Source organism: Callospermophilus lateralis, unplaced genomic scaffold (genome assembly GCF_048772815.1).
Source record: "Callospermophilus lateralis isolate mCalLat2 unplaced genomic scaffold, mCalLat2.hap1 Scaffold_959, whole genome shotgun sequence".
Lineage (NCBI taxonomy): Eukaryota > Metazoa > Chordata > Mammalia > Rodentia > Sciuridae > Callospermophilus > Callospermophilus lateralis.
In genome coordinates, this window is record NW_027517765.1 from 546,746 (window position 1) to 563,855 (window position 17,110).

At 34.1% G+C, this 17,110-nt stretch overlaps 1 long non-coding RNA gene across 1 annotated transcript; it reads right to left on the reverse strand.

The window, feature by feature from the left end:
- Window positions 1-6,888: 6,888 nt before the first annotated feature.
- LOC143387413 (uncharacterized) lies at window positions 6,889-14,110 on the reverse strand. Its single transcript, XR_013089849.2, has 4 exons — window positions 14,066-14,110; window positions 13,335-13,367; window positions 10,704-10,730; window positions 6,889-6,921 (listed from the first exon to the last, which is right to left on the reverse strand). It is a non-coding gene; the product is annotated as an uncharacterized LOC143387413 (long non-coding RNA).
- Window positions 14,111-17,110: the final 3,000 nt, after the last annotated feature.

Here is a 17,110-nt window from a genome sequence, read left to right on the forward strand (position 1 = left end):
GTAAATGGAAGGAGACCCTCAGGGGTATACAAAATTACATACAAGAGGAAGTGAGGGGAAAGGGAAAAAATATAAGGAAGAGAAATGAATTACAGTAGAGGGGGTAGAGACAGAAGAGGGGAGGGGAGGGGGGAGGGGGGATGGTAGAGGATAGGAAAGGCAGCAGAATACAACAGACACTAGTATGGCAATATGTAAATCAATGGATGTGTAACTGATGTGATTCTGCAATCTGTATACGGGGTAAAAATGGGAGTTCATATCCCACTTGAATCAAAGTGTGAAATATGATATATGAAGAACTATGTAATGTTTTGAACAACCAACAATAAAAATTAATAATAATAAAAAAACTAAAATAAAATACACTTTTATGGCCAGGAGCAGTGGTGCATGCCTAAAATCCCAGTGGCTTGGGAGGCCGAGGTAGGAGGATCATGAATTCAAAGCCAGTCTCCACAAAAGTGAGGTGCTAAGCAACTCAGTGTGATCCTGACTCTAAATAAAATACAAATTAGGGCTGGAAATGTCAGTGATTGAGTGTCCCTAAATTCAATCCTTGTACTTTCACCGCCCCCCACCCCCATACTTTTATGGAATTAAAACAAAATAATATTCAACTAGACTTTCAGAGCAAATTAAACAAATAATATTTAGAATTGAGTCCCCATCAAATTAGGTCCTGTTTTGCTGAGAACAGAAGAGGTAAAAACAAAGGAAATACCTAAAAAAGAGACATAAAGAAGTCTTATCAGAGCAAGTAAGGGAAAAGATCAGAGAAAAGAAGAAACTCCAGCAGGACTGTATTATTTGTTTCTGCAGTAGCTCTGTAAAGCTACTACTGTCTTCTCCTAACTTCTTTTAAAAATACTTCCTGTCTGTCATGAGGCTATTTGAGGGATATGTGAGCTCAGTGTACTGTGAGACTTTGCTAAAGAGTGGGTTCTGATAAAATAGGCTTTTCTGTGTGTGTGTGTGTGTGTGTGTGTGTGTGTGTGTGTGTAAGATACCTATACCTAATGCCTTAAAAGTACCAGCTAGCTTAATCAGGTGTGTGACTTGCTCTAAACAACCAGCTTAGGGCTTAAGAGACTTTATCACTACCTTTCTTTGAGGGTCTAGGGTGGGGACAAAAGGTGTAAACAATATATTATGCAGCCTGTCATATGAAAATATAGCACATTCAATGACCTATAGGACATATTTGAAAAGGATGATAAGTGACTATGCTATTAGTTTATATATTTTAAATTAATCAGCGTTATTGTAGAGTGTACACCTTCTACTTACATTAAAAGAAGTTCACTGTAAAATTGCCCTGTTATGCTGACAGCAGTCTCATACATCTTATGTTTACTATATCTCAACTGTACTGGGGCCACATTCAGTAATTGACCTACATGGCCTAACAGAGCATTTCTCAGAACATATTGCTGTCATTAAATGACACAGACTATATTTGGGAAAGAAGAGTACAGTTTAGAGAATACCAAGGTTCAACAATTTGAGAACTATACGCCTTACAATGTATGTATCAACAATAATGGTCCATAACTCTTCCAAAATTTTCTCCAATGATAGTTTTTAATAGGCAGTTCCTAAAATCCCATAGAGCATTTTCTTCAAATTAATGTTAAGAAAATTTATACAAGTAAATCCTACCTTGCCCCAACTACTTGTGAAGCAGTTCCTTGATGGCAGGAGAACTGGGGTGGATTTAGAACAGAGAAGCAGATGCTATGGTTGAAATGAGAGTTGACAAAGACTTATTCCAGAAAACTGGTTGTGGAAAGAGAAAGAAAGAGTAAAACTTTAGAGAAAGGACAGAGAAAAAATGGTAAAATTTGAATTTGAGGAATTAAGGAAGAAGAAGAAAGAAAAAACTTCAAAACAGTAACTATACAATTTATGTTTGGGTTTTCTTTTTTTTAAATATTTATTATTTATTTTTTAGTTATCAGTGGACACAACATCTTTGTATGTGGTGCTGAGAATTGAACCCGGGCCGCACACATGCCAGGCGAGCACGCTACCGCTTGAGCCACATCCCCAGCCCTTGGGTTTTCATATAAAAAATAAATGCAAGAAATATTTTATGAAAACATTAACTATAAGAACCATCCACAATGGGGCCGGGGATGTGGCTCAAATGGTAGCATGCTCGCCTGGCATGCATGCGGCCCAGGTTCGATCCTCAGCACCACATACAAACAAAGATGTTGTGTCCGCTGAAAACTAACTAACTAAATAAATAAATATTAGAAAATTCTCTCTCTCTCACTCTCACACTCTCTCTAAAATAAATAAATAAATAAATAAATAAATAAATAAATAAAAAGATCTGTGCTATTAATAAAAAAAAAAAAGAACCATCCACAACTTTTTGAACACAATCCATTTAGTGGGAAAAGAAACATGGGGTTGGGGGTGTAGCTCAGGGGCAGAGCTCATGTTAGCATGCATGAGGCCCTGCATTCCATCCCCAGAATTGCTACCCCCAAAAATAGGATTTAAAAAATAGAAAATGCTAATTCATTACACAAAAGAAAAATGAAACCATTTCAGAAAGATATTTTAACTACATGATCTAGACCTCTTCTGAAGTTTAATGCAGTGTTCTTCAAAAATTGGTAAAGTTTTATATGATTAATTTTGTACCTAATAAGTCTAATTATTATGTTACTTATTCAAAATGAGTTAATATCCCTTAGTACCTAGAAAAGGGACTGGTACGAATTAAGTGCTATTAAATATTTGTTAAATAAAAAAATCTTTGCATATGCATCAAAAATTGAGTAACAGCATACAATCTGACTGGCTAAATATATAGTCCTTATTATTCTGATGCATTAAACTTTTTAATGACTCTCCCCCCATGTTCTACAAACTAAGGTCCAAGTTCCTTAGTCCAACAAACAAGGCCATTCTCATTCTAGATCATGCCCATTATCTTTCCAGCTCCAGTAACAGATGATCCTCCAAGGAATCATGTATTCTTGCCCTTGTGTAGTACAGACTCACTCCTGAATTTGGGCAGCACTGTGACTTTTGCTGAGCAACATAATGTGGTGTGACACACTGCCAGTTCTGAGTCCAAGCCTTAAGAGTTCCTGACAGTTTCTACTTTTGGGATCCAGCCACCATTTAAAGAAAGCAGTAGATCAGTGAGGGAGAAGGTACAGTAGGAGGGGATCTTCTATCATTCCTCACTAAAATACGTGAGCAAAGCTATCTTGAATGCTGCGGTCCTGATCACTAAGTAACTTCACACCAATGAGTGTTTCTAAAGAAAAACAGTCAAGAATCATCTGCTGAACCCAGATGAACTGCAGAATCATGAGAGAAAATAAAACTCCTGTTTTTAAGATAGTAAATTTTGGAATACTGTTATTCAGCAATAGACTACACTACCACTCTAATCTGTAAATTCCTTTCCTAGGACTCTGCCTTCCCACAGTACTGACCTGCTTATTCCCTACCCAGGTCTCATATCTCCATGCTTACCATGCTTCATTCCTTCTACCTCAAATACTTTCTCACTTTGTCTACTTGGGATCCTCCTATTTATCTGAAAATTCTCACGTAGGCTTTGCCTCTTAGGTAAAGCCTTCCCTGGGTTCTTCTTGGACAAATTTGATTACCATCTTCCATGAACAATTTCTGAACTATTTCTAAATTCTTTACCTATTTCTTGTATGGCATGTATTACATATCTATTCGTGTTATAGCATGCATCATGTACTGCATTATTCATTTAACATCTGCGTCCCTCATTAGGATTGTAATGCCCTGAGTTCAGAATAAGCCAAGGTTTATTCTCTTACTTCACAAAGGGTAGCATAGATGAGACATTTAACGTTTGGTGAATTTCATGATAAAAGCTAAGCTAATCTTTAGTTTATCTTGCTATTCTTTCAATTAGTACAGCTTGAGAAAGGACACCCAACATAAAAGAAGCTGTGGAACTCCTGGGTATATCAGGGTATATCAATACTCCTGGGTATTGATCCTCAGCTATGAAATTATGTAATCCTAAACAAGTTTCATTAAACACTTAAAGAGTTTTAGCTGGCACAATGGCTCACACCTGTAATCCCAGTGACAGGAGACTGAGGCAAGAGGATCAAAAGTTCAAGGCTTGCCTTAGCAATATAGCAAGGTCCCAAGCAACTTAGCAAGAACTTATCTCTAAATAAAAAAAATATAAAGTACCTTGGGTTCAGTCTATAGTACCAACCCCCACAAATCACTTATAGCTTTAAATTGTCATCTACAAAACACCACGAAACTGTCTACATCTCAAGGCATAATTATACATTTCACCAAGTGAAAACACTTAGTTTACTGGTATTACACTAATATTAGTGTATTTGATATTCTACTAAACCATCTTTAACTATCAGCCGGTTACATTTGGACCTCATCATACTGTGTACTTACATACATATATAAGGATAGAATAGTCATGGCTTTGTTCAGGAAAGTATTCTAATAGGCCTTTCTTAATAACTGAGGCTTAGGGTTCTAGAAGAAAAATAACAGACCTGCAATGCACAACAACTTACCACTATGAATGAAACAGAGCAGCTTTTTTAAAAAATGCAGTTATTCCTAGTCCCTTTTCTTCTTTAGCACCAAAGGCTTTACCTTCACTGTTGCCAGTTCCATGAGCAAATCCTGAACCTTGCTGTCACCTAAGCTGCTGCACCTCTATAACCCCAAACAATGTATTTCCTCTCTGTAACCATGGTGGCCTCTTATTTATTAACATTTTTGCCCCTATATTTTTTCTTTCAACTCAGTAAACTCTTCATCTCCTGACCCTCATATTCTCCTGCTTTTTCTTGGTAATAGTGGTGGTTGGATCCTACTGGGGGTTGAACATGCTAGGCAAGTACTTTTTCACTGAACTACATCCCCAGACCATCTACTAAACTTTTTAAGGCTGTCTTTCCTTATGCAGTCTTTATCCCTTGTTTAATTTCTCTAAATACTTGCTCTTTCTGGATGTGCCCTGTAAATTCTACCTCAGTGCCTGGCTTGCAGAAAGGAGCAGGAAAACTAGTCCATCAGTCTTCCTTCTCTAAAAAGCTGAATTGTTACAGAGAAGTCACAAAACTGATTTGTACCATTATAAATACTAATTTTTAAAAAAATATTTATTTTTTAGTTTTAAGTGGACATAATATCTTTATTTTATATTTATGCAGTGCTGAGGATTGAACTCAAGCATGCTAGGTGAGCACTGTACCACTGAGTCACAACCCCAGCCCATAAATCCTAATTTTTGAAAGTCTTAGTTTGACTCCTTCTATATTCTTGGAGATGGCAGCTTTAATTTTCTTTAGCCCCTAAATCTCTGCTATTGCCAAAGTTCTATATTTAATCTTACTCTACTCTTTTTCTCAATTCTTTAAGCAGAATTACCCAGAAAGGAAAACCATCAATTGAAAAATGTCAACTTCCTGACAAATCTTTCTATATCTTTACCAATCTCTCCTTCCTGCTAAATCACCCCTCTCTCTCCCACAAAATAAGGTTTCAATATTCCACTTAGAGCCAATTTCTCCTTTTTCTATCTTGGCCCAAATCCCTAATATCTCTATGAACTTACTCCATAAATTGTCTTCTCTTTGATGGAACCCTGTAACCTCTCACCTGCAGTTTTAGGAAAGCCCACCTCTCAAATGTAAAGCCTTGTATTTCTCCCACCTTTTCTAGAACATTGATTATACATCTATCCAATGAATCTTGCATTGCTATTTTCCTCAAAATAGCAAACTAATTTGTTTTTGTTTTCACATGTTCACTTCTTTTTTTTTTCTTTTAAAAGTTTTTAGTTGTAGATGGACACAATACCTTTATTTTATTTGTTTATTTTTGTGTGGTGCCAGGGATCAAACTCAGTGCCTCATACATGCTACGCAAGCACTCACCACTGAGCCCCAACTCCGGCCCACATGTTCACTTCTGAATCATTCTTTATCTACATATTTTACCTACATCTGAACCGCCAGCAAAAGCTCAGTAACTGACTCATGTTAGGTGGGCGCTGTTGACATTTCACTAAAAGTAAAAATGGCTTCTTCAGTAACCAAATCCAGTGGTGAATTTTAGATATTTCCTTACCTGACTTCCATTGAAATCAATATATTGACTGTTTTTACCCTTTTAAATGTTAATCTGCTAACTTTTACATGGTATGAATCTCCTGGATATTCTCCAATTTTCTCAGTTTTCTCCCTTATATTTTCTTCTCTAAGCATTCTTTAAATGCAACTGTTCAGTTATATCTTGCCCTTCATTCTCTTCTGTTCCCACTGGAGAGGATGGGAAATCAAATGCCAAAATTTACTGCAATCCCTATGGCTTTTCTAATTTCTACTCCACCAAGAAGTCATGTTAAGCACTTCCTTTTTATGATCTATTTAAGAGGCACATGTTTCTCTTTGATTACATTTGTGATAAACACAGAAATCACAAAAACTGACCCCTGAAATGGAATTTGTCATCTTTTTAAAGCCTCTTTCTTTTCTAATTTTTTCTAAAAATATTAAAAATAAATGCTTGGTCCTAAATGGATTATACCTGTAATCTTAGCAACAAGTTGGGAGACTAAGGCAGGAGGATTACAAATTCAAGGCCAGCTCTGGCAAGTTAGCAAGACCCTGTCTCGAAATAAAAGTAAAAATAAAAATAAAAAATTCTGGGAAGTGGCTCAGTGGTAGAGCACCCTGGGTTCAATCCCAGTACCAGGTAAAAAAAAGGTCTCAACATTCAAATGTTTATAAAACCAAGTTAAAATAACTTAAATCCCTTCATGATCATCATAAAATAAAATTAAATTATGTTAATTATATTTGATTATGCACTTTAAACTCTACTCACCCAAAGGCTGGTCAGTTGTTTGCTCTTTATTATCTATATAAAGATAAAGAAAGCAAAACAGATGTTATTATTTATGATACAAATATTTTCAGAGCTAAAGATGTGAGAAAAGTAATGAATGAAAACATCAGAAAAGTCATTAAAATGAAGAATATGGTAGAACAGAATTTACTGAAGGCTGGAAAGGGGAGGGGAGATAGACAATGGGCACCAAAATACAGAGGAGGTGAAGGAGTTCTGTCATACTATAACCAAAGGACTTAAAAACAGAATACTACAGGGACACAGCCACATCAATATTTATAGCAGCACAATTCACAATAGCTAAACTGTAGAACCAACCTAGATGCCTTTCAGTAGATGAATGGATAAAGAAAATGTGGTACATATACACAATGGAATATTATTCAGCATTAAAAGAGAATTAAATCATGGCATTTGCAGGTAAATGGATGGAGTTGGAGAATATAATGCTAAGTAAAGTTAGCCAATCCCCAAAAAACCCAAATGCCCAATGTTTTCTCTGATTTAAGGATGATGATTCATATTGTGGTTGGGTGGGGGTGTGGGAGAATTGGATGAACTCTGGATAGGGCAAGGGGGGAGGGAGGGGGTATTTGGGTAGAAAAGGTGGAATGAGATGGACATCATTACCCTAAGTACATGTTTGAAGACGAATGATGTTACTCTACTTTGTGTACAACCAGAGATATAAAAAACTGTGCTCTATATGTGTAATATAAATTGTAATGCATTCTGCTGTCATATATAACAAATTAAAAAAAAAAAACCTGCAACTGCAGTCTACAACACATACACATTTCAAAATAATTAGAGAAGCATTTGAGGGTTCCTTACACACAGGACTGATAACATTTGAGATGAAGATGCTAATTATAGCGTGATATGATCATTACACACTGTATACATGTATCAGATTACATTGTGCTCCATAAATAAGTACAAATATTATATGTCAATTAAAATATAAAGAATTTAACCCTGGGTTCAACTGCAAGCGAAACAAAATGACAAAAACAAAGAAAGACTTTAAAAGGAAAAAAAGTACATCTAGTTTCTAATAACTAATTTACTGTTTTAAAATTTTCAGACTTTTAAATTAGTGCTTTAGAGTTGTGCGTTATAGCTGGGTTCATCCCAACAAATTCATATATGCATGGAATTCAATTTCAGATCACGATCCCCCACTTTTCCTTTCCATCCTCCCATCCCTCCCCTGTTGTCCTTCCTCTATTCCTTTCATTCATCTATTTATATTTGATTATTTTACTTATACATAAAGGTGAAATTCACACACACACACAGACACACACACACACACACACACACACACACACACACATACACACACACGATTTTTAAAGAATTCATTCTGTATTACCCTTCCATTTCCCTTCCCTCCATTCTGCCTCTAAAATCTTCTACACTACTGATCTTCCCTTTAAGACTTTCATATTTTTAATAAAACTATATAAGGATGAATGGAATTGGAAACAAGGTAGGGGAGTTCCTTTGATAACTGAATGACAGAACTGGGGTAATAATCCTTAATACTTTACTAGCAATAACAATCTGAAAATGTGAGTGGTGTTAAGAATAAGTACCAGCAGTAACACTGATGCTTTGGTTGGCACTGTTATAACTGCTCTCTACACAACAGATTTAATTAGACCTCACTTTATCCCATGAAGTATGTGTTATCATCAACTCCATCATACAGATAAAGAGGTTCAACTCAGTCACTTGCCCAAAGCTGTCAAGCTGGTAGTAGCAAATCTAGATTTTGACTGAAGGAGTCTCATTCTTGATCCTACACTCTTACTGTTATTCTACATAGAATGAAATCCCTCTCATCCTTGAAAGCCACCACGAAGAGAGGGAGGGAAAGATGCAGTTCAATCCATTGTATGCCCACTTCTGTAGGGAGGGTAACTATTCACACATTTAGTAATATAAATGCTACAGGAGCCTATTACAAACACAAACTTTGCCCACGTCACTTTTTTTTTTTTTTTGTACCAGGGATTGAAACCAGGAGTGCTTAACCACTAAGCCTCATTCCCAATACTTATGATATTTTATTTAGAAATAGCGTCTTGCTGAGTTGCTTAGGGTCTCACTAAGTTGTTGAGGCTGGCTTTGAACTTGCAATCCTTCTGCCTCAGCTTCCTGAGCCATAGGGATTACAGGCATGTGCTACGGGCCAGCCATGTGTCCCTCTTTTTAAACTCAAATTTTTTGTCTCTATGAATCTTGGGGAGTTAAGGAAGAACAGGGGCAGGAAAATTTTAGAAGTGTAGTAATGGATGTAAGCAGAAGGTTTTATGAAATAACTTCACAATGTTCATGAAAGGGCAAGAAATAATAAATTTAGGAAGAAGGATTCAATGTAGACCAAGTGAAACAACATCTGATGGTTCTCAACTGTATTCAGTTCTGAATGTTTGAAGCAAGTCTCAGGGTTCACATGAATTCAAGGATATCACAGCAAGGAAACTGATATATTTTGGTAATGGTGGTTTTTTTTTTTTTTTTTTTTTTGCTTTATCTAGGTTGCCAATAGGCAATTAGCACAGCTCAAACAGCATTTAGAATGATATATCTTTATTAATGAAATAGAAAACTTAATTTAAACTATTAATTAAATGAATATTAATTAATAGCAAATAGCAAATAGGAGCTTGGGTATAGCTCAGTGGTAGAGTGCTTGCATGGCATGCACAAGGCCCTGGGTTTGATTCCTCATATTGCCAAAACCCAAAACCAAACAAACAAAAACTCCAAACAAAAAACACACAAACTAGTTATGTGTGTTAAAATAATGAGAAATAATGACTTTCTGTAGACATTAGATTATATAATTCCCTTCTTAATGTATTGCTGCATGCTTTTACTTTCAAATCTATTCACAGTCTCACACATCTATCTGCACCTTTTAGAATGCCTCATAAGCTATACTGACGTCCTCTGCTTTACATTTTGATAGAACTTTTATCCTAGTTAAAGTCTTCCTTTATCTTGTTCAGAAATCTGTTCTGATTAAAATCAGCCTAGATTCTTAATACAGCCTGCATATTCCTGCCATCTCTCAGTCTCTTAATGGTCACTGAGAAGCCTACTTGCATAGTTCCAGCTTTCCCCATTCACACACATCTCACCTCAGGTAAAGGTGACCTACGTAGCTACTTCAGATGCATTCTGTGTCTCCAGAATGGAGAACATGGGCTAAAGTATGACCTGTTCAGAAATGTAGCCTGTCACTTTTTTTGCAGTGCTGCGAATCAAGCATGCTAACCATGAGTTGCACTGAGTTGCACTCCAGCCACTATCACTCTTTCAAACCTACTTCCCTTTTACCAAATTAAAGATCATCATATTACCCATTAACTTTGTTTATGATATAAGGAATAATGCACAATTATAAAAAATACAATAGTATTTTATGCTGCCTCAAATACTTAGTTTTCTACCATTATTTTTGTTTCACTTGCATGAAATTCAACTTCATGTAAGTAATTTCAACTCTAAATTATATTCTTTCAACAAAAAAATTACTATTATTACTTTACCAATAATTATCTATGGTGTTTTTACTGTAGTCAATCACTTAAAAATTTAAAACTAGGGGCTGGGGTTGTGGGTCAGTGGTAGAGCGCTTGCCTAGCATGTGCAAGGCCCTGGGTTTGATCCTCAGCACAACATAAAAATAAATAAACAAAATAAAGGAATTGTGTACAATTAAAAAATATTTAAAAAAAATTTAAACTAAAACATTTTATGTTTGTACTACTCACCAGGATGCCCAAAATCATTTAGTTCATCTGAAACAGAATAAGGGAAAATATATTACTTTAAATAATCTGCCAATTTCACAAAACAAACTAGAGAAGTAGTTTTTGAGTTCTTAAATTATGTCATAATGTTTTATTAGTTTAGAACTTTTCAAATTAAATGAAGAAGCCATGCAAATACTGCATAGGAAAGAATGCTGTTGTGGACATCATTTAGGACTATTAAGCTACTGTTGTTTTCATTAAATACTGAAAATTTAAATAAATTCATTCACAATTTGTTCAAAGTTTTAGATATTCTGGCCAATTATGGGGGGGGGAACTCACAAGATGTCTATTTGTGGCAACTGTAAACTTCTTAAAACTAACAAACTTTAATTTTAGAACATTATAAAATTTACAAAACTACTGAAAGAAAATTTGCAAAACTACTGTACTCACTGACTTAGTCCCCCCCACTTTTTAATCATCGTAGGTTAGTATGGTGTATCTGTCATGACTAATGAGACATTTTATATTCTTTTTTGTTCTAGGACTCCATTTAGGAAACAATTGCTCAGATATTCCTTATTTCCAATAAATGGACAGTCTTGAGGATAAATTGGTCAGGTATTTTGTAGAATGTCCCTTTACTGGGCTTTACCTGATGTTTTCCTTCTGGTTACTCATGGTTTCTCAAAAAGTGACTATGCTTCAGGGAAGTAGAGTGGTTTTAGAATTAGCCTGTACCCACTCTGGGTCATCTTACCACGGCTCAAGAACAGTTAAAATATTCCAAGCAAATGTCCATGTTAATATAGCCACTATTTCTAAAATTCTTCAAAAAATTTTATGAAGGTAAAAACTAACATTAACAATACATTGCAAATGTTATAATATTCATAAAGTGTTATGCAGAAATTTTATTATTATATGTGGCATAAATCAATCTAAGAGTGGTATGAAGCAGTGCATGGGGTGTGGAAAATTTCTTCTGCTTTCAGTCTACTCATTTCCAGTAGTTATGTCAGCACATTCTTAGCAAGGCTGTTTCACACATTTGTCATACAGTTAGGTGCTTTGGACATATTCTGCATTCCATTGTGGGGGACCCTTCCTCTGGCCTCCTAAGTGATTGTTTAAAATCTGTACATGTGCATTACTCCCGCAGTTTTAACACAGGACAGATTCCATGCCACTCAAACCCCTAGACTTCACCTATTCAACCTCTGCCCCTTGTCCTAATCAAACATTTTAACAAAATACACAAAATGAAATAGAGGACATTATATTTTGTAGGTTAAAAAAAGATATAACATGGGATACTGTTCACAATATGTATCAATTCACCAACTATAAAATATCTCATCTTTATAGGCTCTTTAGAAAAAATTGGATCTAACTTTTCATTCTAAAAATTTTGGAGCAACTTCACCACTAGACTTTCATCTCTACATGTTCTGAATAGAGCTGTCTGAAAAAAACAAATTTTTATATTTTTTTGCCACTGAAAAAAATTACTTGAGAAATTGTGCAGGTATAGAAGCAGCATGGCAGGGTGATAATCACATGCATCATCATGAAGCCAAATGACAGTGCTCTCTTTTTATTTATTTTCACAGTGTTCAGGTATCTAATATTAGGATGTTTAAAAGAAAATATGCAATTAGGCAAAAAGGAGTTAGAGAGATGTTTGATGAGTAAATCTTCACATGGCTCTCTCACCTAGGGTTAACAGATCATGGATTAGAACTCCCTTATGTGAGAAAATTCTTATTTATTATCATGTACCAGGATAAAAACAATAGTTACAGTATTTTAAAGTGATATGATATGAAAGACAGGAGATATGAAAGACAAGAAAACCAGAAAACATGATTTAATATTATTTTCTTACTTTCTCCAAGTAGAACCCAAGATTATGTAGTAGTCTGAAGAGGCAGCAAGTGAAAAAATACTTTGCTATCCACAGACATAATTTTACAAATCAATGTGACAGCGCACTAAGGGAAGGTATCTAAGTTTTAATATTTACTCTTTACTCATTACAATTTAAGTACAATGTTTGGCTAATTAAAATATATTAGAAGTTTGTGTTGAAATAGATTTTCCATTTTTTACATATTATGGTAGAGGTGACTATAATCTATAGATTTGTAGCTTAAAAAATTCCTGTATTATTTTCAGAATATTTACTATTTGATTAAAACATGTAATAAACAACAAATCTCCTGTTCTGAAACTTTTATAGTAACTACATTTGCATTTGGGGGGCATCTTATAAAGGCTAACAGATAAAGTAATCTAAACAAATATTCATGACAATATAGCTACATATTATCTAAATTTTTGTATGATAAAAATCAACATTAAGGATTAATCACAAATGTTTATTATTTAAAACAAGTTATGCAGGAGCTTTGTTATATACAATAGAAAATCAACCTAAGACTAATAATTTCAGAATTTTGGTTCAATAGGATCTGTGGCAATTCATAAAACTTCAATGACTAACATACATTATTCTTCAATCAAAATAATTTCTTAGAGCTAGTATTTTTTCCATCACTGCACTCAGTAAGCTAGAGCTCTTCACCAGTGCCCAGAGCAACCAGCACGCAAGAGCCTTGGTCTTGAACCAAAGAATTACACTACCTTCAGTGCACTCCACTGCCTCATCTGTTCTTCCTTGTTTCAGAGAAAACAAATTTGAATATATTATAATTCATGATCTTATGAAGGGCAGCCATAAAGCAAAGAGATAAATAGCACAAAAACATGTGGGCACACCAACCCATGCATCACCATTATCTACTACTAACAACAGGATCACACACATAGTAAGCTTCAATAGCATAAACTCCCCAATTATGCTGTTCATAGTGGGGACTGTTGAGTAATAATTATGTTTTCCTTTATGAGTCTGTGATGTTTACTTTTTAAAATGTTTTATTAAAAATCTTTTTCTGGGCTGGGGTTGTGGCAAAGAGGTAGAGCGCTTGCCTAGCATGCATGAGGCATTGGGTTTAAACCTTAGTAACACATAAAGTAAAATAAAGACCTTACACCTAGAACTAAAAAGTAAGTATTTAAAAAAATCTTTTTCTATCAAATCATGTTTTTTTGTATGTAAAGCTTTAAAGAATATGTTTTCTTGCCATGAATGTTTAAAATAAACTAAAACATTTCAAGAAAATTAAAATCATTTTGCTTTTTTGTATGTGACTCTAGATATGAATTTAGTGTGCATTTTCTCAAATTCTATATAAACAATATAACTCCTGACATCAAACACACTGTTAAATAGTACGGGGTTAAAAGTAGAATTTCTTTTGCATAAATGTTTCAGTTTATATAGTTTATATTATATGAGTAATATAGCTTACCTATGATGACATCTACCTTCTTGCTATCCTGACTGTCTCGATCATTATAAACATGACACCGGTAGGTTCCTTGATGTTCTAAATCCACATAGGGCACCTGTATCAATATTAGAACACATACACATTTCACCTTAAAGTTTTAATTTAAATTGGCTTGGAGAAAAGTCATCTTGTACTAAAAAAAATTTCTAAAACATTTCAGAAGGCTTTAAATGTTCTTAGATTATTTCCATTTACTAGGCTAAATAGTAGCAAGGAAATAATATGATTTCAAAAGTGGTGAGTTTGGCATAATACTATTTGGAATTTTATACAGACACCAGGATTAAATTCTAATTTAAGAACCAATTAATTTAATTTATTTTTATTTTTTTTTATCTTTTCAAAACAGAAAATAAATATTTTAATGTACTGTTACATTCATTTCCATTAGAATATATTTATGGAACTCACACCAATACCATTTTTAATTGGCTATTCTTTCTATTTACATGTAGCTATTTACCTCCCGGAGAGGTTAGCAATTTAGGAATAATTATTAAAATAATAATTTACTTACATATTGGTTTTCCCCAAGTGCAGGATTAAATATCAGATACTAAATTTATAACCACATTTGTCAACACTTTGTATTTTACCTTCTTATACTAACATTAGGAGAAAATCCTTGATTTTACAATGTAATGTTAGAATGTGCAAGTATTAAAAGTTCATTAGAGTAAAACTGAACCTCAAGTTATTATATGTCATTATAACCAAGGTACATAATTTTACATAGCTTTCTAACTGCAATATTATTATATACATAAATGTCCTATGTAAGTCTTAATTTGGCTTAAGATATCAATTAGCTAAAAAATTATTCATTAGCAAAATAAAGCTTTATTTGAGAAAGTTATCTTATTTAAGTTAAACACATTTTAGTACTGTATGTAAAGTTTTAATATTTGGTAAGGAAAATTTATTCTTATCATCCCTTCTGTTTTATTATTACAGGGAGAATCTTGCCCTGGATTATATAGTACAGTAGGTTATAACTATTTATTTAATGTTTATCAATTAATTAAACTTAACTTTCATGATATCCTTTTATTTATCTATAAAATAAGGGCAATGAAATAATATATTACCCCTAAGATCTCTTCCAGTTCTAAAATATAATAGTAAAGAGTAAATTATATAAATTTGTACATTTATAAAAATGTATCTCTTAAAATGATTTCAAAATAGCCTTGTAAAATATGAATTTCTATGTTGCAAAACTGTCAACCACAATTTACTTTCTTACTCAGTTCTAAAATATACTTACTTTATCAAGTCTCCTTAGAATATGTTGAAATAATGTCAAAATCAAGATGTTGTATTTGAGCATTATAAACATTGTTGGTAATGATTATATAATTTTTTGGTTAACATAGATACAGCCCTCATTATGAAATGAAATAAAGTCAGCAGAACCAATTAATTTTAAATCAGAAGGGACTTGAAATAAAAATGTTGAAAACATTCAAGCACCTTGAAGAATATGAGTTTTAGTGTTCAATTTTCATTTTAATTCTACCATTTATTTCCCCAACCCCCCAAATCAACTACCTACCATGTATAGCTTTTTTGTCTCATGTGGTAATGGTGATTCATTTTTGAACCACTGGTAGTTAGGAATAGGGCTTCCAATAGCAACACACTGTAAAACCAATGTGCTGCCTAGCATTAGCTTTTGGGACTTTGGTTCAACACAAATTTGCAACCTGGATTCAGACAAGCTATCCAGACTTCCTTAAATTAAAAGAAAAAAATCTTTAGGTTAAAAACGAAAAACACATTTTTCCTATAATTAAAAAAATACATAAGTCCAAGTTCACTATTCAGTTTTCCCAATCTTTAAAAACATTTGCCAAATTAAGTTTCACAAAACTGTAGTATTATCAGAAACATTAAGAGATGTTCTGAGGATAAGCAAGTGCTATGACAAGTAAGTTTAGAAAATTCTGAATTAAGCAAAGTTAACAGGAAGGTAATGGGGAGAAAATAAGCTTGAGATGCAGATGCTGTGCATGAAGGCAGAGTAATAGGTAATGGAAACTGCAGGGTAGAGGAGCTCAGCAATAGGAACCAGACTGAGAAGATTCTGTGTTATCTTAGAAGATGGCATGAGCATGCAAGTGTGCATATGCATTGACACGAACACACACACAACACACACACACACACACACACACACGAAAGATGATTAAACCATATGGGGTCAAATCTTAGTGACTAGTGACAATGTATTAGACAAAGTATGTATGTGAGCTTTTGTTACTATTTTGACACTTTGAAGTTCTTTTAAAGTAAAAAGAGTTAAGGCAATTCATGAATCAATATTAAACTTCTTTTGTCACTTACTCCGGAAGCTTTCTGTTACTTCTGTCACATCACAAACATCCAACTGTGACCACTGGCTGAATTCAAAGGTAAGATTATTACAAATCCAAACAGCCTAGTTAATTTAAATGTGTGACTTTTATTTGCATAGCATTGTTAAGAAATAATTTGTGAAGAATGTTCAGCTATTTCTTTTTCACAAGTATTGAATGTTGGAATTTGCCAAACAGATAAGACATGCATTGAAGAGTTCATAGTCTGATGGGGAAAACCCAAAAGTAGAAAGGAAAGAGGGGACATATTATTTGAGTCACCTTTCGATTATCAGCCTTTAGTCATGTTTTCGATTGTTGGAATGTGGTGCTGAAGGGCTGTGGAGATATGGTACAAAAGTACATGCTGCCAGGCATTAAGGACACCTGATACCTGAACAACTCTTTATTTTTAATACCAGTGTAGGAGATCAGACAGACAAAAAAAGCTTTAGACAAGAAACTCCCTATGGAATAATACAGTGTGAACATTGAATTAAGAAGGTGCTGAGAATGCTGGGGAAGGATAAGTAAGTGGATGAGAATTCCTGCATTTCTGTTGTTTAAAGGAAGGAATCACAAAACTCCTCAAGACTGACTTGTTCAGTCATTAATTGAACAGTTCTGTGCTAGACAGGAATGGTAA